The sequence below is a fragment of the Callithrix jacchus genome, chromosome 2 (genome assembly GCF_049354715.1).
Source record: "Callithrix jacchus isolate 240 chromosome 2, calJac240_pri, whole genome shotgun sequence".
Lineage (NCBI taxonomy): Eukaryota > Metazoa > Chordata > Mammalia > Primates > Cebidae > Callithrix > Callithrix jacchus.
In genome coordinates, this window is record NC_133503.1 from 149,655,300 (window position 1) to 149,676,489 (window position 21,190).

General features: G+C 36.4%; 1 protein-coding gene and 1 pseudogene across 5 annotated transcripts in view; both read left to right on the plus strand.

Moving 5' to 3' along the window:
• PDE4D (phosphodiesterase 4D) overlaps positions 1-21,190 on the plus strand; it is a 1,594,380-nt gene that overhangs the window by 371,154 nt on the left and 1,202,036 nt on the right. The gene's annotated exons all lie outside the window — the stretch shown is intronic.
• On the plus strand, positions 4,168-4,286 carry LOC118151729 (5S ribosomal RNA; annotated as a pseudogene).

A 21,190-nucleotide genomic window follows, 5' to 3' on the forward strand; every position in this document is an offset into this window, starting at 1 on the left:
GGATGATGATAATATGCTTATTTTTGAGCTGGGTGCTGGTTATCTGATGTACTTTTTATAAAAATGTATCAGGGTTTACATTTATGATATGTGCAATTTTTATATACATATTATTCTTCAATAAGTTAATAGAAATTTTTTATTTATTTCAATTAACTTACCAAACCCTGGTATTGAGCTCACCATGTGATACATATAAATGCAACCCCAGAATATCTCCTGATATGATCTCATGATGCCATGGGAAGCATTGTCTTTTTGGAAAAAAAGTATTGTTTCACTTATTAAAATGCCAAATACATTTTACCAGAATTTATTATTGAAATAAATTTTAGTGTTATTTTTGATCTGCTGTAATGCTTTTATTTACTTTTTATTATGGTAAGAACACTTAAAGAGATCTACAGTCTCAAAATAATTTAAATAGACAATACAGTATTGTTAAGTACAGGAACAGTATGTACTGACAATCTCTAGGACTTACTCATCTTACATAACTGAAACTTTATACTTACTGAACAACAATACCTCATTTCCCCTTTCTCAGACCCTGGCAACTACCATTTTACTCTGTTTCTATGAGTTTGACTATTTTCATTTCTTATCAAGTGGAATCAGCCATATTTTTTTTCCTGTAACTAGCTTATTTCACTTAGCATTATGTCCTCTAGGTTCAAACATGTTGCATATGGCAGGATTAACTTATTTTTAAAGGCTGAATAATATACACGCAACCACTACATTTTCTTTATCCATTTATCTGTCAATGAACACGTCATTTGATACTATATCTTGGCTATTGTGAATAATGCTGCAGTGAACATGGAATGCAAATATCTTTTCAACATACAGATTTCATTTCCTTTGGATATATGCCCAGAAGTGAAAATTTTAGATCATATGGTAATTCTATTTTTAATTTTTTGAGGAAGCTTCATAGTTTTCCATAATGACTGTCCTAATTTACATTTTTATCAACAGTGTGCAAGTGTTCTCTTTTCTTTACATCCTTGCTAACACTTGTTTTCTTTTGTCTTTTTGATAACAACTATTCTAATAGATGTAAGGTGCTATTGTGGTTTCGATTTGCATTTCCCTGATGATTAGTGATGTTCAACATTTTTTATGTACTTGTTATCCATTTGCATATCTTCTTTTGAGAAATGTCTGTTCAGATCCTTTGTCAATATTTTAATAGGGTTATGTGTTTTCTTGGTATTGAGTTATTTGAGTTACTAAAATATTTTGGCTATCAAACTCTTATCATATGTATGGTTTACAAATATTTTCTCCTATTCCATGGATCATCTTTTCACTGTATTATGTTTTCTTTGCTTCCCAGATGCATTTTACTTTGATATAGTCCCACTTGTATAGTTTTGCTTTTGTCATTTGTGCTTTTGATGTCATATCTAAGAAATTATTGCCAAGCCTAAGAAAAAAGAGAGAAAACTCAAATAAATAAAATCACAAATAAAAGAGATGGTACAACTGATGCTACAGAAATAAAATGGATCATAAGGGACTATTATGAATAATTATATACTGACAAACTGGATAACCTAGAAGAAATAGATAAATTCCTAGAAATACACAACCTCCAAAGATTGAATCAGGAAGAAATAGAAAGGCTTAATAGACCAATAACAAATGAGATTGAAATCAGTAATAAAAAACTCTCAACAAAGTAAACCCAGAATCAGATGGTTTATTGGTAAATTTTACCAAACATTTAAAGAAGAATTAACACCAGTGCTTCTTAAACTCTTCCAAAAAACTGAAGAAGAGGGAGTACTTCCAAATTCATTTTACAAGGCCAGTGTTACCTTAATACCAAAGCAAGAAAAAGACACTTAAAGAAAGTTACTGATAAATATTGCTGATGAATATAGATGCAAAACTCCTCAACAAAACACTAGAAAATTAAATTCAGCAGCGTATTAAAAGGATGATATACAATGATCAAGTGAGATTCATCCCCGGAATGCAAAGATAGTTCAGCATGCTCAAATCAATTAATGTAATACATCACATTAATGGAAGGATTAAAAATAACATGATCATCTCAACAGATGCAGAAAAAGTATTTGACAAAATTCAATACCTTTTCACAATAAAAACTCTCAAACACATTAGATATAGAAAGAATTTACCTACATACAATAACCATATTCGACAAGTTCACCGCTAACAGCATACTCAAGGATGAAAAGCTGAAAGCTTTTCCTATGAGGTCTGAAACAAACAAGGCAAGGACAGCCATTTTTACCACTTCTGTTCAACATAGTAAAGGAAGTCCTAATAAAAGGAATCAGTCAAGAAAAAAAAAAAAGATCCAAATCAGAAAGAAAGAAGTAAAACTATCTCTCTTGGCAGATTACATGATCTTATATGTAGACAACCCTCTTAAAGAATCTACAGAGATCTGTTGAAACAAGCAAATTCAGTAAAGTTGCAGAATATGAAATCAATGTGTTAAACTCACTTTTGTATCTGTAAACTAATAATGAACTATCGGAATAGGAAATTAAGAAAAAATTTTATCTACACTTGCATCAAAAAATAGAATATTTAGGGATCAACATAACCAAGAAGGTGAAAGACTGAAAACTACAAAACATTAATAAAAGAAATTAAAGATGCAAACAAATAGGAAGACATTTTGTGTTTATGGATGGGAAGACCTAATACTGTTAAGATGTCCATACTACCCAAAGATTCAATACAATCCTTATCAAAATCCCAATGGTGGCCGAGTGCAGTGGCTCACACCAGTAATCCCAGCACTTTGGTAGGGTGAGGTGGACAGATCGTTTTGGGAACAAGATGAAATGTTGCTTCTTAAAGAGATTTATGAAGTTTTTTGTTTGCTCTATGTTTAATTATTTGCTGAGTCCACTTATCACATTGAGCTGGGAATTTGAACAAGATTTTTGTACTTGGTTAGAGGGAATAAAAACAGCACACTTACCAAATAATGAGAGTGTGCTATCACATAATTCAGCTTGTGATTTGCTGACAGTTGATTGTATGGTATAAAAGATCAGTTACTTTTTATTGTTTTAAGGTAGAAATGTAAGTTCTATTTTTGTTGATGTTACAACATCTCACAAAGTGTCTATATAATAAGCTGTTTCCATTTTTACCGGCATGTCTACAGAGTTGCCTTTTATTCAGTATTCACAGACTTCCAGACTTTCAGAGTTTGGGTTGAAAGAGACTGAAATGCTCAGCCATACTTCAAGGGACATGGGTGAACTTTATTATTGAGGCCAAGTCTTCTATCTCTAGTACTTCGGGACCTTGTCATGTCTATTTTCTGCAAAGTACCTTCTGTACTTGTCAAGATTAATAACTGGCTTTATAATGACAGAGGACACAGAATTTAGCCTTCCGAATAGAAATGGCTGTTTATTTACCATGTGAAAGTATCTTTTTCTGACACCTGCCAACCAGTAAGCATAGATCTCTGAGTGACACTTTTTAAACACAAAAGTCACCCATTTATCTTGTTACATAGCACCTCTGTCAACTAAACAGTACATTTAATAATAATGATAACACATTGAGTTTAGTTTTTTGTAGTTTACAAGTTATTTTCCACATTAATTGTCCCATTGGACCCCCTGAAATTCTAAAAAGTGGTCATGTAATGTATTATGCCATTTTGTATAGGGAAGCTGATGAAGAAACAGACTCAGAGAACAAGCCTAGTTTGCACAGCTAAGAACTATCAAAGCCAGACTTTTCGACTCAGTCCATGATCTCTTACTATTTTACTTCAGCCCTGTAAGATTCATGGTTGTATTTCCCTCCATATAGAACTATGGAATAATAATTATTGGTTTAGAATATTATATAGTCCATTTTATACAAATTGTCTATGTATTAGTATATATATAGTACTAGCATAGTACTTGTATAATTATATATACACATGTGTGTATGTATGTATGTGTGTGTCATAGGATGCTATGACATGTACGTCATAGAATGCTCTGAGAATGCATAAGAAGGGAACATAGTCCTAGATTATTATAAACTTTCACTCTGTGCTGAAAGTCTTCCATTAAATGATACTAGAATATAGAATCTGCTGAACATTCTAAATGATCAGTTGGAAGAGGAAGGTCATGTTTGAGAAACTTGCTCTAAAGATTACGTTTAGTCTATGGCCATACCACCCTAAACACGCCCGATCTTATCTGATCTCAGAAGCTAAGCAGGGTCAGGCCTGGTTAGTAGTTGGATGGGAGACCGCTTAGGAGTACCAGGTGCTGTGGGCTTTAAAAAAAAAAAAAGATTACATTTAGTGGAAAAGAAAGATAATAACTCAGTGCCTGGAACTAGCAGGCTGGAGGAGAGTGTCCATAGTTGCTAAGGTTTGAATATATCTCTAAAAATTCCTGTATTAGAAACTTAATCCCCAATGTAGCAGTGTTGAGAGAGTGGAACTTTTAAGAGGTAATTGGGTCATAAGAGTTCTTCTGTAGTGAATAGATTAATGCTGTTATCATGGGAGTGAGTTAGCAATTGCAGGAGTGGCTTTGGTATAAAAGCAAGCTCTCTCTGTTTCATGTGCTCTCACCATAGGACGCTTTCTGCCGTGCCTTTGCCAGGTACTGATACCATGCTCTTGGGCTTCCCAGTCTCCAAAACAATAAGCCAAATAAACTTCTTTTCTTTGTAAATTACTCAATTTATAGTATTCTGTTATAGCAACAGAAAATGGACTAGGACAGTGGTTTAAGGTCTGGATTTCAAAATGTAAACCTAAAAAAAGAAAGAATGGAAAGAGGTCTTATGAAAATATCAATTTAGTGGTTAACTGTATTGACCACAGTTTTAAACATAGGTAGCTCTCATATATTATCAAACACCATGGCGAAACATCACATTTTTGTTCACAGGGGTTCTCCACAGCAAAATTCCTTAATCTCCCTTTACTTTGCCCTGAAAGGCAAAGGACTTTTTTACTGGCATATATAGAGACAGCACCCTCTAGGACTTCTTTATCTCTCAAAGACTGCAACTTAAATAAGAATTGAGTTTCCTATACAGGAATTTCTTTGCAAGCTTGGTTCAGAAAACAGCCATGTTCTATTCAGAGCTCTTTGAATTTCTGGTTAAATAAAAATGTCAACTGTGATTTGATTAAATAAGTCTATGTATATCCCACTATAAGTTCCCAATGGCAGTTATATCCTTGGCTTAGTGATTGCAAGATGAAGGTAACTGTTAAGGATAGTGTTTATAAAGCTGAAGTTATTATAAAATCTTTAATGAATGCTTGGACTCTAGGAAATTATGTGCAAAATTATAATGACTCATTTGTACAGTCATCCCTGGAATCTGTGGGGGATTGATTCCAGGAGCCAAATACCAATACTGCAGATACAAAACCCAGTGGATGCTCAAGTTCCTTACATAAAATGGTATAGTGTTAATATATAACCTATATCCTTCCATACACTTTACACTATCTCTAGATTACCTCTAATAACTAATAAAATGTAAATGCTATGTATACCATTGTTATAAAAAATGATGATTATGGGCCGGGCGTGGTGGCTCACGCCTGTAATCCCAGCAGTTTGGGAGGCCGAAGCGGGTGGATCACGAGGTCAAGAGATTGAGACCATCCTGTTCAACATGGTGAAACCCTGTCTCCACCAAATATACAAAAAATTAGCTGGGTACGGTGGTGCCTGCCTGTAATCCCAGCTACCCAGGAGGCTGAGGCAGGAGAATTGCCTGAACCCAGGAGGCGGAGGTTGCAGTGAGCCCAGATGGCGCCATTGCACTCCAGCCTGGGTAACAAGAGCAAAACTCCATCTCAAAAAAAAAAAGAAAGATGATTATGATGATTTTTGTTGTTGTATTGTTATTTTTGTGGAATATTTTTAATCCCCAGTTGGTTAAATTGTGGATGAAGAACCTACTGATACAGAGGGTCAACTATACATTCTCTTGGGAAGGATATTCAGAGTTTTCATTAGAGACATAAAAGGAACCTATAATTACTCCTCCACTCCACCCGCAAAAAAGTTAAGATCTGCTACTTGGAAGGGCAATAAACTATCCATTGTATTCTTTAGCTGTATCATAGAAAATTGGCATCTAAAGAAATCTTCTTTGGTAGCCAACTTCCAAGATGGCTTCCAGTGAGCTGCACCCTCTGGTATTCAGATTTTTGTGTCATCTCCTTCCACGTTGTACCAGGATTGACCTCCGTGGCCCAGAAAATTCAGGAAGAGTTATGATGTGCCACTTTGGAGGTTAGGTCATAAACACTGTGGCTTCTGTCTTGGATACTGCTTCTTTTTCTCTGATTACTCACTCTGGAGGCAGCTAGTTGCCAACTCTCAAAGACACTCAAGCAGCCTATGTAGAAAGGCCACATGGTAAGCTATGGAGGCCTCCAGCCAACGGCCGTGAGGAACTGAGGCAAGCCAAGAACGATGTGATTTGAGAAGTGATTCTCTAGCTCCAGTTGAGCCTTGCAGTGACAGCAGCCCCAGCTGGCAGCTTGACTGCAACCTCTTGAGAGACCCCCAAGCTCTCCTGAATTCTTGATCCTTAGAAACTGTGTGAAGTAAGAGACATTTGTTGTTTTAAGACGCTATATTTGGGGATAATTTGTTACACAGCATAGAAAGTAAAAAGGTATTTGTACTAGATATGCTCACAGGCATGTCCCAGCTCGCAGCCTATATGCCCCTTCCTTATTTAGAAGTGTTATTACTTTTCTACGTCCTTTCACAAGCAACTTTGTCTTTTCCTTTTGTTCTCCATTGCCTTTACCGATTCAAAACAGTTTTAAATTATTAGCCAATCAAGTTTAAGTTAAGCCCTAAAGTCTAGCTCCAACCACTAAAGCTCATATACAGCAGTAAAGGCCCAATGCACAAAAAAATAAATATTCCTGCCTTTCTTTTGTTCATTATACTCTCGTAGCAAGATAGTTGATGAGCAGTACCCTTTCTGTAGAGGTAAAATTGCCTTGCTAAAAAATTTTTTGTCTGCTAATTTTTCCTTGCAGTAGCTAAGAACAAACATTCTGTCTCTAACACACAGAAACAAATATCTCATGCACATTATCTTGACTGGTCACGATTAAAAGAAAAGTGAATGTAAGAAAATAAAGTGTTTGTAAAATGCTGACCTTCCTCGATAATCCTAGAAAATTAGAGTTTGAAATAAGAATTTCATAGTCACTATTTCTTTAATCTTGTTGGTAAATACTGAGTGCCGTGTGGCCCATTCACAGCCAGCACTTGGTCACCATTGTGATCTACACAGCAAGAAGCAGCCTCACGACCTGTCTGTTGAAGCAAACAAATTTTCTGTGAAGTGATTTCTTTGTTTCCATTTATAAGGCACCAGCTTTCAAAGGTGTTCTGGGGAAACCTTTCTTGTATTTCTTCCAAGCAAAATCAGTTCAACAGAGTTCACACTTTAACTGAGATGAGTGGGGAAGTACCAGTGTAGCTTTCTTTTTTTCCCTGCTCATTGGGCTGCTCATAGTACTCCAATAGATTTACAGTTATTACTTTTGCTGCAGTAGTAACTTGCTAAGATGGTGACACCTTTGAATAGTGCTTGTATTAATTTACATTCCCACCGATAGTATATAAGTGTTCCCTCTTCTTCATATCCTCCCCAATATTTATTACCTTTTTTCTTCTTGATAATAGCCATTCTAACAGGGGTGAGATGATACTGTGGTTTGATTTGCATTTCCCTATGATTAGTGATGTTGACCATTTTTCATATTCCTATTGGCCATCTGCATGCCTTTTAAGAAATGTCTATTCAGATCTTTTACCTTTTTTGAAATTGGGTGATTTATTTTCTTGCTTTTGAGCTCTGTATTTTGAATATTAATTTCATATCAGATGCAAATATTTTTTATTGTATAGGTTTCTTCATTCTGTCAATTATCTTCTTTGTTGTGCAGATGTAAGCTTTTAGTTTGATGCAGTCCCATTTATGTAAATTTGCTTTTGTTTCTTAATATGTCTTTGCATTGAGTAAATCAGATCCTTTTCTAAAGCAAGTAGAGGATCAATGATTTCCTGATGGAGAAGAAGAAAATTGTGAAGAAAAGCATCAATGAGGACATTCCTTTCCACTTTGCAATTTTCCAAGGGCTGGTCCTGACGTTATGTTTGCGTAAATGGCTCAGTCTGATCTTGGACACTAAATTCCAATCCAGCAGGTCCTATCTGGAAGGAGAGTGTATAATGGTGAAGACACAAGTCTGAAGGCAAAATATTGCACAATGTAGAAATAGATCAGTCATACAAATGTATAGAATGTCTACTAGGTGTTAGGTTCTGTGCTGAGAAATAAGCATAATTCCTCTGTAATTTTTTTTTTTTTTGAGATGGGGTCTCGCTCTGTCTCCCAGGCTGGAGTGCAGTGGCATGGTCTTGGCTCACTGCAACCTTCACCTTTCAGGCTCAAGCGAGTCTCATGCCTCAGCCTCCTGAGTAGCTGGGACTACAGGCATACACCACCATGCCCGGCTAATTTTCATATTTTAGTGGAGATGGGGTTGCACCATGTTGTGCAGGGTAGTCTCTAACTCCTGAGCTGAGGCTATCTGCCCACCTCAGCCTCCCAAAGTGCTAGGATTACAGGCGTGAGCCACCACACTCAGCCTCCTCTGTAATTTATAATTTAGTTGAAAGATTTAGGCATATATATCAAAAGATGCCTAGTAACAAAGGCAAGGGCATATCTTATTTATAAGATATTTAGATTTCAAAGGAAGTTTTTCAGCTGAAAATTCCATCATGTTTACATTTTTCTGAACTAAATACCAACATATCTCAAATTCTGATCTCAATTACTTCTATTGGCAAAATGTAAACACCATTCCCTCATTCATTTGTTATTCCTCCAAGTATCCTGAGTACTGGATATCTGAAAGGCTCTATGCTAGGTACTTTGTAGGGTAGAAAAACCTCAAAGGAATGTGGAAATGAAAATTTTCCAAATACTTCTCCAAATTTGGTGAAACTTACCAATGAAACAAGGTTGGTTTGGGTCAAACAAGGTTTATGATGTAAAAGCAAAGCAATTTTAAATAGGCTAAAACCTGTGTAGAAATAGGAACACTTTTACTCTGCTGGTGGGAGTGTAAATTAGTTCAACCATTGTGGAAGACAGTGTGGCAATTCCTCAAGGACCTAGAAATAGAAATTCCATTTGACCCAGCAATCCCATTACTGGGTATATATCCAAAGGACCATAAATCGGTCTACCATAAGGACACATGCACACAAATGTTCATTGCAGCACTGTTTACAATAGCAAAGACCTGGAACCAACCTAAATGCCCATCAATGATAGACTGGATTGGGAAAATGTGGCACATATACACCATGGAATATTATGCAGCAATCAAAAATGATGAGTTCGTGTCCTTTGTAGGGACATGGATGAATCTGGAGAACATCATTCTCAGCAAACTGACACAAGAACAGAAAATGAAATACCACATATTCTCACTCATAAGCAGGTGATGAACAATGAGAACACATGGACACAGGGAGGGGAACACTACACACTGGGGTCTGTTGGGGGGAATAGGGAGGGACAGCGGGAGTGGGGGAGCTGGGGAGGGATAGCATGGGGAGAAATGCCAAATGTGGGTGAAGGGGAGGAAGGCAGCAAAACACACTGCCACGTGTGTATCTATGCAACTATCTTGCATGTTCTGCACAGGTACCCCAAAACCTAAAATGCAATAAAAAAATAAAAATAAATTTTAAAAAATTAAAAAAAAAAAATAAAAACCCATGTGTTGCAATGAAAGCAATGTTAGGATGACTCTTAACTAACTTAGAACTGTTGAGGACTTTGGTAATTAAAATCTCTACCTTGTAGCTACTCTCTCAGAAATCAGGAAATAAGAATAGTTTGGATTAAGGTCTCATAAATAAACATACAGCTTGTCAGTCCTTGGAGGTGGAGAAGTCATTCTTGAATGTGCCACATATAGGGCTCAGAGGTAAGTGATGAGCCTCTTGTCACTCTGGCAGAAAATATATTAACTTCTTTAAATCAAGAATTATAGTGATTTCAGTGACTTCTGGGACTTGCATAAAGCAAGCTTATTTAAATAGTGTTTCAGAAAAAAACATATGCAACTATTAAAGAGTTGGAAAAAAAGAACAACTGTAATCCCATAAGATTAAGTTAGTGAGAATATTCATGTTTGTTTCAGAAAAAGTCCATTATTTATGTCGAATAATTAAATACCTCTTTAAATATCCATTCCAGGGGAGACTCTTGAGCCTTTCACCTCTCTCATGTTGAAACTTATTAGTTATTTCAATACTGAAATAATTCCAGTTGTTCATGAATTCTTTGATGAAATTTACAGTGATCTATAATACTTAATTCACTTATCAGATTTGCTGAATACCTCTTATGTGCACTGGATGGCAATTGGTGCCACGTTGTATATACATTGGACAAAGGCAAATTCTGTCTTTGGATGCTTAAGTCTGGTAAGGAAGAATGACAAGTGCAAAGATATCTAATTCCAAAGCTGAGAGAGTAGAGAAAGATTGATTGGTATGGTGAGATGAGTAAAACTGTATTTTAACTAAGCTTTGAGAAATGAATAGAATTATAGTTGAAACACTGAGGAGGACTCCATGGAAAAGTAATAAAATGAACGAAGACCAGAGCCAACCTTGAAGAAAACCTTATTAATGGAACAGTAGTGAGCAATGCAGAACAGCTAGAGGTCATCTTATTGCTGTACACCCTAAATATCCCCCACGGCTTGTTCCTTGTCCAATTCCCTCACAGTCCTGCCTGCTATAGAAAGGGTAGCAGTTTTCTCTTCATCAATGATGAGCAATAGAAAGAAATGTTTAACTCTGCCTAGGCAACAGGGACATTTAATATGGGATTTCTGTTGACAATGCCTTAAGCCACGGAGCTAATCAGCACCTTACTCATTGTATGACAGAAAAGAGAAGAGATTTGGGAATAAGCAGATCATTCAGCATTCCTGCAAACAGGAAGAAACAGGGCCAGAGTGCTAGCTCTCGCCTCTCAGTTTCTATGAGTTTCAATGTGACCAAAAGCCTTATCTTGGGCTTTGCACCCAGTCACAGGTGCCACTGGAAGGCTGAGTGGAGGAACTGGGGATATTCATGATGGGGTAAGCCAGCCAGCAAGAGAGTGTTTGCAGAGTGAGTGACTGAAGGAGAGCTTTCACTGCGGTAATAGTCCAGAGGTTGCTGCTGAGTCAGGAGGAAAGAATAAGCAAAATGTTTTAGAAGTCAGCCTACTTCACATCTTGTTGTTCATTTATTCCCTCTATTCTGACCACTCAGCCCACCAAGCTCTCCTTCTTGATACAACTTTTCTCATATTAAATGTTAGGGCAAGACTAGTTTGGGATCTTATGTGTACAAATTATGTAAATGTAGCTAATCTTTTGGATGGCAAGATAAACTACTTAATCATCTCTAACATAATCAATCATTTTTCTTATTGCTGAGTGGTTCTCAACCATGGGTTTTGCATTAAAATCATCTAGAGAGCCTTATGAAACACATACACAATTCCCAAGCTGCTCCTAGGTCATTTATAGCAGAACTCAGGTGAGGACTCAGGCAACAGCATTCTTTAAAGCTCTACAGGTGATTCTAATGTGCAGCTGGAGTTGACAGCCACTGTTCTAAATGTCATGAGGCTGAATAATAAAAATCAGATTGTTAGTGGGTAAAAATACATGTGTGTCTAATGTATAAGTATCAAATTATTAACACTTCTCAACAAATGTATTTCCACTTCTAAAATAGTATTTTAAGGAATGACCTTCATAATTTTGTTATAGAATATTATTTTAGTGATGGTTCTCTGTTAGTAATGTGAAGCATGTTGTACATAAACTGTGCAGAATGTGGCATTATTTGCAAATATGTCAGAGAATGCAGCAGATTTTACAAAGGTTTATGAAAACAATATGCTTCATTTTTGTTAGTATAAAAAGTTGCAAAATTAGCTTCCTGTTAAACAGAAAGCTCAGGGAGTAGAAGAGAAAAGGATCTGATTCTTTATTTGCTCTCAGCTACTGTTAGAGTCTCTTATTTCTCAGATTCATGACATCTTTGGCTTTTTCTTCTCTTGACCATCTAATGTAATATCATGTATCTATAATAATTAAAAATAAAAGTAGTTAAAATTTTAAGAATATATTTAAAGATTATGAAGATCTGTTGATTCTTCATCTGTCAATTTTCTTTCTTACCTTGATGATTTGTCCATTTTTGTGGCTGAAATTCTAAATCAAACTCCCTGTTACCTCCTGCCCTGATAGTTGTCATACGCTCCCCATGCCAGTTTTTCTCAGATATTGCTTCTGGCCAAAGATCTGAGGGTATTTTTCTTTCACTCAACTTCAGTGGTTCTCTGCTACCCACAATAATTTGATAGCACATTAGCTGGACATTCAGGTTCGCTGTCATCTGGCCCCAACCTCATTCCCAAGACTTCTCCCCTTTATGTATAATACTATGAACTGATCTAGCTGTTTGCTAGTCTCAGACATGGCTATGTTCTTTCTGCTGTCAGATCCCTGGCTCATGCTGGTGTTTCTGCCAATGCCTAAATCCCACCCAGTATAGAGGGCTCAGATTTCATCTGCTTCACAAAGTCCTCAGCTACAGAGTTGAAAGCAATGTTTTTCTACTATAATCACATCACAGCACATTATCTGAACAATTTTAAAAATATTTCCCCAGAGTCACTTAATCCCTCTGAGCCTCTGTTCACTTATTCATAAAATGAGAACAATAATGCCTACCTAAAACACTGCTTATGAAGGGTATGATTATGTATCTAAAAAGCCTAGTGCACAGTAGACAATTTTCAAGTCTTTCTTTTCTCTCTCCTTTCCTTCCTTCCTTTCCCTCCCTCCCTCCCTCTGTCCCTCCCTTCCTTCTTTCCTTCCTTCCTTCCTCCCTCCTTCCCTCCCTCCCTCTTTCCCTCCTTCCCTCCTTCCTTCCTTCCCACCTTCCCTCCTTCCCTCCTTCTTTCCTTCCTTCCTTCTTTCCTTCCTTTCTTCTTTTTATGTATTGTCCATTTTAACTTTGTAATTTCCTTTCGGGCAGGATACTGTGATTGATAAATTATTGTTTTCCATGAAGTTTCTAGGCTAATGCTTTGCATATGTAGGTACTCAATAAAGGTACATGTATTGAATGAAGGGACCCAAAATTCATGACTTGCTGTGCAAGTTATGATCAGGGTTTAGGAGAGGAGATATAAACTAGAAATCTAGTTGTTGTTTTGAGTTATTATTATTACTTAATTTATCCTATATTTTTAGGCAGAAACTCATTGAGCAAATCATCATTATCTTGATGAGAAATCAAGAGTCAGGATAAGTGAATTGATTTTGGTTAGATGGCTTCTCAGCATTAATTAAGGATTTAAACAAAGGACTCTCCCATGTGAAAACACATATTGTTTCAGCATATCAGGATTGGTTAGATAATCTCCAAGATTACGTTTGTTTAAGTGGCAGTCGTTGCAGATAATATCAATGTCCTAGGTCCACAGGAAGGCAAGAAGTAGACTTAGCAGTAAGTTGCTGGGCAGGAATTCTGAAAAGGGTGACCAGGATCAGGTGAAGCAGATCCAGAGAGTAAAGGGGATAAGCAAGCTCTGGTTATCAGCCCATCTCTACTTTCCTTGGGCTCACTGAGGGGTCCTAAAGCAAAGCTTGCTGTGGTTGCAACCTATGGACTGGAACGGGTGAACAATCCTTCAAGAGGCTAATGTGGATATCTCCCTTCTACTCTCTGCCTCAGTTTATTTTCTATACTTTCTTACTTTTTCTGTTGCCCATAGTTTCCATCTTTCCAAAGGATACACAGCGTTAAGGAAGTCACATGTGTCTTTGCCAAAGCTCGCTCTCTGCACCCTGTTACACTCTTTGAGAATCTCCTGATGATGTTATTCAAGGGGGTCTACTTCCATAATCGCTGTTGAGGGGGCAGAAGGTCCTGCCCCGACATTGCTTTTCACCACCTACCTCCAAGATGGAAGAACAGGTTATCTCTGAGGAATTTTGATTTGGGGCACATTGATTCCAGTCTCTATTTACTGGATCTTGAAATAGGAGGACCAATTTTCCTACAAACAAAAAGATCATGAAACTGATATTCAAAGAGACACACAATGAGAATCTACTAACTCCATGAAAGAAGAGGTGATAAATGTAATTGTCTTCATTCTTGATAGCTTTTAGATGGGTTTTAATCCTACAAGGGGCTGAGTTACCTTTCTAGCTTTGGCTTCTATAAAACAGTCCAATAACCTTTTAATAAAGGTTTAATAAAGGCCTAAGCCAACATGAGTGTTTCATACATTCAAACAGTCCCCTACCTGTGAGGGTTAACTAATTTAAAAACTATTCTTGAAATTCAGCCTTAATTTGCTTTTGCTCAAGCTGAGTCACTAATCTGTGCTGAGGACCATTATCTATTCTTTGTTAGGTTCTACAGTCTACCTCTAGGGTACATGTCATAGTCCTTAATGTCTCTTCCTATAACTGATTATTTATGGAATTTCATGATATGTCAAATACTTTGGCTGAATATCAAACAGATTTCATCTAATGTTTCAATTCTGCAACAGTATTACTGGGCAACATTTTTATTCTTGGTGAATACAATTTCTTTCTTTTCTCCTTCTGTTCCTTCTTTTCTCTCTCTTTCTTTTAAATGTTTGTGGTATCAGGATATAAGGAGCCAGGTGGAAGAGTACAGAATTAGAAACTGGAAAGCATCCGTCGTCCAACTCACGGAGTAAAGTGAGTCCTAGTCATCTCATCTCTCCTGGCCTCACTTTACCCTTAAGTGATGAAACTATACCCAAGTTCCTCCTAGTTTAAACATTCCATAATTCAGTTATTCCATTGCCATTCTGGAATATACCATGTAATATAGAAATTACTAGAAATTTTGTTGGAAATATACATTTTCCAAATTTATTGGAAATACTTTTTAAATAATTATATGTTGATAGAATACATATGATAGTTCATGGGTGCAATATGCACTTTGATTAAAGAAGACAAAAAATGATCTGCAAAATAAATTGTTTCAAGAAATGACTTAAAAAGTTATTCATATTCTAACTTATTAAAGGTCCAAAACAATAATACAAATTAAATAGATTAAATCATTTTTTAAAATTAAGGACATAAAGACAAAACCAGTTGAAATGGTGACAAGTTGGATAACATGGAGCTTTGATGAATGTATATCAGTAAAATTAGTTGGTAAATACTACTAATAAATATTTAGCATTAACATTAAAATTAATATGTATATGAAACTTTGACATTTAATTCTACTTCATGCGTTCGTGATGTACCCAACACTTATTTCTCAATTATTTCAATGTGGATTCTTGCATGATAATAACAATTATAGAAGTGTGTTTAAATACATTAAATATATTTTATAAGAAACAATGTTGTTGGTAATTTGTCTTCTTAGAATACTCAGCATCTTATAGTTTGAGAAAAACTGAACTATCTGAACCTGAATACTATATATGTTTCCAATGAGTACCCTATTTTCCCTTCCTTTTCCTCTACTGCCCACATGCTTACATGCATTATTATTGGGTTATTGTATTGAGTTATTCTCCCATGGGCGTTTGTATTCTGTGGCATTACATATCTTTTATAGCAGTAAGTTTGGCACTAAAATTTTGTAGAAGTCAATGGCAGTGATTCTTTTATAGGTTTAAACTTACCTGACTGTATTATATCTTTTGATAATAGTCTTAAAGGGTTTTCAATGCCACTAGTGTGAATGATTAGTATATAATGCCTCCTATTATGAACTTGAAATGTGTACATTAAAAAAGGTGTAAGTTACAGTTAATCATTGGTTCATTGTTTCCTTTATAGATCTTGAGAAAAACCTAATGAGTGTAGCATTGCCATTTTGTAACTAATCCTTCATGCAATGAACGTAAGCCTCCATTATCTTGAATGAATTGGTCCATTTAGGATCCCTTTGGCTTAGTGCTGAACTGTATTTCCTGCCTAAGGAGGAAAACGTTAGGAAGCAACTGTAGCAGTGTATAGCAGCACCTTCATCATTTTGAATTTTAAACTTCTACCTTCAGGGATAAATATATTTATTGTAGAACCATCCTAGCTTCTGAAATCTCACTGTGAGTACTTGAGTGAGCAGAGTTGTACTAGGATAAAGAGATTTCTAATTTCCAAAAATGGGATTACTGAGTTAAAATATAATCCTACTTTTAGAAGAAAAAAAAAAGAACAAGCAGCACTTCATGACACAATTTCACTATCCTGAACACAATTTTATTTCACTCGTTATAAACAATGTGAATGTAGATACCAACATTGCAATTAGGACTAATAATTGGAGGCAATTATTTATAGTAGTTACATGCCAGTATATATTTTTACCATTTATACTGATATTAATGATTGTGTGTGTTTTTTGTTTTTTAGTTTTGAGACAGAGTTTCACTCTTGTTACCCAGGCTGGAGTGCAATGGCACAATCTTGGCTCAGGGCAGCCTCCGCCTCCTGGGTTCAGGCAATTCTCCTGCCTCAGCCTCCTGAGTAGCTGGGATTACAGGCACGCGCCATCGTGCCCAGCTAATTTTTTGTATTTTTAGTAGAGACGGGGTTTCACCATGTTGACCAGGATGGTCTCAATCTGTTGACATCGTGATCCACCCGCCTCGGCCTCCCAAAGTGCTGGGATTACAGGCGTGAGCCACCACGCCCGGCCGATTGTGGTTTTTAAAGTGGCCACAGAAGTCATATAGCATGGTTTAGTGAAGTTTGGTTCACATCTGTAGGCACTTCAGAAATATCATCTCTGAGAACACACACACACTTAAGTTCAGGGAGTTCAGTGAGAACGTATGTAATTCAAAGAATAACATAAGCAAGAATTTAAACTTCTATGGATGTTTTGGTCTGCCTCAGTGTTATAAGCAAGAAAATTATTCTTTAGCAAAAGACATTTCCAGATTCCAAAAAAAAAAAAAGAGAATATAACTACAGAAATAACAGATATGGAATTACAGGGCTACTAGCAATCTAACTGTTGTAGAACATCTTGGTAAATAGGCCAATGAAATTATATATATATATGTAAGATTGATTGAATAAACATACTCCAAAGCATTGATGTGCAACATTGTTCTTCCCTTGGCTATGTTCTGCCCAACATTTTAACAAGGGGTTACATCAAAGCACAGATTAATGCTAACCAACTTTGTGGAAAATATTTAAAGTGCAAAGGAATCCTAAGCAAAAAGAACAAAGCTGGAGGCATCATGCCACCCAACTTCAAACTACATACTACAGGGGTATGATAACCAAAACAGCATGGTACTGGTGCCAGAACAGACACATAGACAAAAGAAACAGAATAGAGACCCCAGAAATAGTACCATATACCTACAACCATCCTTTCTTTGACAAACCTGACAAAAACAAGCAATGGGGAAATGATTTCCTATTCAGTAAATGGTTCTGGGTTAACAGGCTAGCCATATACGGAAAACTGAAACTGGACCCCTTCTTTACACTATGTACAAAAATAAACTCAAGGTGGATTAAAGACGTAAATGTAAAACCCAAAACTATAAAAATCCTAGAAGAAAATCTAGGCAATATCATTCAGGACATAGGCACAGGCAAAATTTCATGATGAAAATGCCAAAAGCAATTGCAGAAAAAGCGAAAATTGGCAAATGGGATCTAATTAAAGTGCTTCCATACAGCAAAAGAAAATAACAGCAAAGTAAACAGACAACCTACAGAATGGGAGAAAATTTTTGCAATCTGTGAATCTGACAGTGGTCTAATATACAACATGTATAAGGAAGTAAAATACATTTTCACCACCACCGTTAAAAGGTGGGCAAAAGACATGAACAGATACTTCTCAAAAGAAGACATTCATGTGGCCAACAAACATATGAAAAAAACCTCAACATCACTGTTCATTAGAGAAATGCAAATCAAAACCACAATGAAATACCATCTCACACCAGTCAGAATGGCTGTGATTAAGAAGTCAAAAAACAACAGATGCTGGTGAGGTTGTGGAGGAAAAGGAATGCTTTGACACTTTTGGTTAGAGTGTAAATAGTTCAACCGTTGTGGAACACAGTGTGGCAATTCCTTAAAGACCTACAGGCAGAAATATCATTTAACCCAGCAATCTCATTATCAGGTGTATACCCAAAGGAATATAATTCATTCTGTCATAAAGACACAAGCACATGTATGTTCATTGCAGCACTGTTCACAATACTAAAGACATCTAATCAACCTAAATGCCTATCAGTGGCAGATTTGGTAAAGAAAATGTGGTACATATACATCATGGCATACTGTGTAGCCATAAAAAATAAGATTATGCCTTTTGTGGGAACACAGATGGGGCTGGAGGCCATTATTCTTAGCAAACTAATGCAGGAACAGAAAACCAAAATATCAGATGTTCTCATGTATAAGTGATGATCAGAACACATGGACACATTGGGGGAGGGGTAACAATACACACTGGGGCCTGTTGAAGGGTAGAGAGGTGGGAAGAGGGAGAGAATCAAGAGAATAGCTAATGGATGCTGGACTTAATACCTGGTAATGGGACGATCTATGCAGCAAACCAGCGTGGCATGTGTCTACCTATGTAACCAATATGCACATGCTGCACATGCACATTCTGCTCATGTACCCCTGAATTTAAAATATAATTTGAAAATTAAAAAAAGAACGTATCTAGGTGCAAGTTAATCTGAAAAACATATGTATTAACTGAGCATACTCCCAATCCCAATAACATAGGTGTTTTTCTTTAGCAAGGAATAAGAAAAGAATGGATAATGGGTGGATACCTAGTAGTAGTCTTTGTCAGAATGAATCAAACAGTTATAATAAATTTGGATCTCAGCCAAAAAAAAAAAAAAGGAAAGAAAAAGAAAAAAGATATGTGTGGCAATGCTATGGTTAAAAAATAACATAATACCTACCACTTTGGGAGGCCAAAGAGGGTAGATCACTTGAGGTCCAGAGTTTAAGACCAGCCTGGCCAACATGGTAGAACCCTGACTCCACCAGAAATACAAAAATTAGCTGGGCAAGGTGGCAGATGCCTGTAATCCCAGCTACTTGGGAGGTTAAGGCATGAATCACTTGAACCTGGAAGGAGGAGGTTGCAGTGAGCTGAGATCATACCACTGCACTGCAGCCTGGACAGCAGAGCAAGACCTCATCTCAAAACTTAAAAAATAAAAATAAAAAAAGATAGTCCAGAAATAACAAGGCACAATCTAATAGAAAACAAATGTTAAGTTCTGATTTAGGCTTTAAGAAAAAAATTTTTTAAAAAGCAATATCACAAATACCGAAAGACCTCATTGTGTGGACAGTTCTCATGAAAAATGGTAGTTCATTGCTAGTACTATATCAAATGTGTGATAAGTCTATCTAAAAATCTTCTAATTGAATCTTTCTTGAGAGAAAGAAAATCAACATTAATTGAAATATTACTGCTCAGACAAGAAAGGTAGCAGTAGTTCATTGTGCTCAAGCAATTGTCAGACCACCTATGGAATATCCTGCACAATGGAAGGTTAGAACAGTTTCTGAGTGTATTCTGTAGAGCAGTAGCTCATAGAACATTAATGATTCTTATGAAGAGGAAAGGTCTATTGTCGAAGAAGCTTGGAAAGGATGAGTTGTTAAGCAAAAGGTATCTTTTGAGCAGTAATTTTCATGGTCTTTAATATACCAATTTGCATTCCACCTGTCTAAGACAGGAGGGCATTAAGGAAACTTGGAAAGAAATGTCCCACCTTAGTGTCCTGAAAGAATATGCTTTCCTCTATAGATACTTACTTTCTACTTTCATCCTCTGACCTTTCCTCTGGGAATATGGTCCTCTCATCGTCACTTCTTCCTGTAAAAAGAAAGATTATTTCTTTCTCCAGTGGCTCCTAACTTCTTTCCACAAACACAGGTGTTCTGTCTGATAAGCATCATTTTAACTTTGCTTCTCCATCCAGATACCTACTTTCTTTACCTTTCCTGTTACTGCTTCTGGTATTTGATGGTTTTTCCTTTTCCCTTCCCCCATTTTTGAGCAAAAGACTACTTTTTCTTTCGTAGGTCATCTTGCACACTAGTTTTCCATGACATATACCTGGAGGCATGCTCAATTATAAATGTTAAGTAGAGGCAGAAAGAAAAGAAAGACATCTGGCAATTAGATCTGACTTTGTCCATTCTGGCTGCTATAACAAAATAGCATAAATTCAATAGCTTACAAACAATAGAAAATTTATCTCCCAAAGTTTTGGAGGCTGAGAAGTCCAAGATCAAGGTGCCAGCAGACTTGGTGTCTGATGAGTGTGTGCTTTCTCTTTCATAGATGGCACCTTATAGCTGTGTCTCACATAGTTAAAGGGGTGAGTGGTCTCGGACCTCTTTTGTAAGGCCACTAATGACCTCTCAAGGGTCCCATCTTGAAATACTGTCACATTAGCGATTAGGCTTCAATGTATACATGTTGAAGGGACACAAACATTTAGAGCATTCCAAGGCCATATTTGTCTTTCAGTGGATAAAGGTTTCATTGGGGAGGAAGAGTAGAATTATGTGAGCTTACTCAAGAGCAGAGTTTACTAATCTTCTGTGTGTATGGAGAGTGTATAAATCCTGAATCCTTTCAATAAAGAGGGTACACCTCTGAATGCCTTCCAGTCCAGTTGGTCCTGTGTACCCATGAATTCTGCATTCTCGGATTCAACTAACCATAGATTAAAAATGTTTTTTTAAAAAAAGTTTGTGCTGAACATGTATGAATTTTTTTCTTGTCATTATATTTTAAATAATACAGTATAAGAAGTATTTATGCAACATTTACATTCTACTAGGCATTATAATCTAGAGATGATTTAAAATATATGAGAGGATATACATGCATTATAGACAAATACTATGTGATATCATTATTTCATGTATCATATCAGTATTTCCTATCAGGGGCTTGAGCATCCATGGATTTTGGCATCTGCCAGAGGTCCTGGCACCAATCTTTTATGAATACTGAGGGACAACTGTATAATGGTTTTTTTG